This window comes from Callorhinus ursinus, unplaced genomic scaffold (assembly GCF_003265705.2).
Source record: "Callorhinus ursinus isolate GAN/ISIS: 27379988/994484 unplaced genomic scaffold, GSC_fseal_2.0 scaffold29, whole genome shotgun sequence".
Classification (NCBI taxonomy): Eukaryota; Metazoa; Chordata; class Mammalia; order Carnivora; family Otariidae; genus Callorhinus; species Callorhinus ursinus.
This window is the reverse complement of record NW_027397091.1, coordinates 15,044,142-15,045,536: the sequence shown is the minus strand read 5'-3', so window position 1 is coordinate 15,045,536 and position 1,395 is coordinate 15,044,142.

Here is a 1,395-nt window from a genome sequence, read left to right as displayed (position 1 = left end):
CCCCCCCACTCCATACCAGCCTCCCAGGAGGGGCCTCTGGGCTCCGGGAGGCCTGCCTGCCAGGCGAAGGGGCAGATTTGTGTGGTCCCCATGGTCCGTACGGTTGCTATTTCGGTTCTCTCCTCTGTTCCATCGGCCTGACATTTTCTCAACTGATTCCAAGCCCAGTGCACCATTTTAGCTGACGTGGGTGAGCGTTTCGTGGGGACAGCAGATGGATGGGATGACAAATAGCAGGATGGTGGGGACAGCTGAGAAGTGCTTTTTCCTGTGCCAGAGCTGTTGGCTGTGCACGTGCCCCAGCGTAGTCTAGACACTGCGGAAGCAGCGGCATGTGCTCAGGGACAGTGGGCAAGCTGGCTTCCATTTCTTTCTTTGCCGCTAAGCATCCTCCTCTACATCCAATCAGCCAGCTCGCCAACTGCCCCAGAAGCAGACCCCGAGACAGTAGTTCACTGGACCCCAGGGAGTGTGACAGGGTGGTGCAGAAGTGAGCCAGGGGAGGGGAGAAGGACTACATGGGGTGTGGTGTGGCGGCGAGCGGGTGACTGCTGTGGGCGGCTGGGCACGGTGTGCCCCAGAGCTGTCCCACCCGAGGTGTGAGGAAGCCGGGCCGTTCAGCCACCGACTCCTGTTTCTCCTGTTGCCTGAGGGGGACCCCCAGAGGACCTCAGTCCTTGGAACTTAGGCCTGCCCTGCAGCTAGACCAAACCTTCAGGTAGTTCTCAGGTTCCTAGCAGAGGCCCTCTGTCTTAGTTTGGGCTGCTAGAACAGTGCGCCATGGACCGGGGAGCTTGTAAGCAGTGGAGATTTCTGTTTCACAGTTCTGGGGGCGGCGGGGGGTGTGTGCCAAGATCAGGGTGCTACCATGGTCAGCTTCTAGTAAGTACCCACTTCTGGGTTGCAGACTGCTGTCGACTCTTTGTCTTCTGGTGGAAAGAGGGCAAGCTAGCTGTCTGGCTTCTTCCGGGAAGGGCACTACTAATTCTACCCACGGGGCTCCGCCCTCAAAGGCCCCACTTCCCAGTACCATCACATTGGGATTAAGGCTTCTTTGTATGAATCTGGGGGGGCGGGGGACACAAACATCCAGCCCGTCATTTACAGTGAGCGCTGAGGTGGTACGGGCAGGGCCAGGTGGTGTTTGCTCGCCAAGCAGCGCTGTCTGTCGCCTGCCCTAGGCAGATGCTGTGCATATGAGGCCAGACCCTTGCTCATAGTCTAGTGGGCGAGATGGATATGAAGTGGATCCGGTGAACACGGATGCAAAGGCTCTGGGGGGGCAGGTCACCACTGAGGGCACCAGGAACCTTTGCAGAGCAGGGAACATGAGTGGGGTCCTGAGAACCAGATAGGAATTCGGGGTTACATATATGTACCACTGCACTCGTATGA